Consider the following 362-nt stretch of genomic DNA (forward strand, 5'->3'; position numbering starts at 1 on the left):
GACTAAAATTTCAAAAAAATAAATTGCTATTTTTCTGTTAATTTGTCAATTTTTACGTTATATTTTTTTACTTACGGGGGACACCCCCGTAAGTAAAAAAATATAACGTAAAAATTGACAAATTAACAGAAAAATAGCAATTTATTTTTATAAAACTTTCTGTTCATTAATATACAAAGATCAATTGTTTGTGCAATTTAAAAGTTGTTGTGCAGAATAAATCTGAAGTTCATCTTGTCAATATATTTTGCATAAATTTCTTGCATAATTTTTATGGCTCTTTCCGCACAGATATTAGATCTCTGAATTCCTTGTATGCGACTGGGCTCCTGGGACCAAAATATTTTCAAGGTTTTCATGGC

Source organism: Hydra vulgaris, chromosome 12 (assembly GCF_038396675.1).
Source record: "Hydra vulgaris chromosome 12, alternate assembly HydraT2T_AEP".
Taxonomy (NCBI): domain Eukaryota; kingdom Metazoa; phylum Cnidaria; class Hydrozoa; order Anthoathecata; family Hydridae; genus Hydra; species Hydra vulgaris.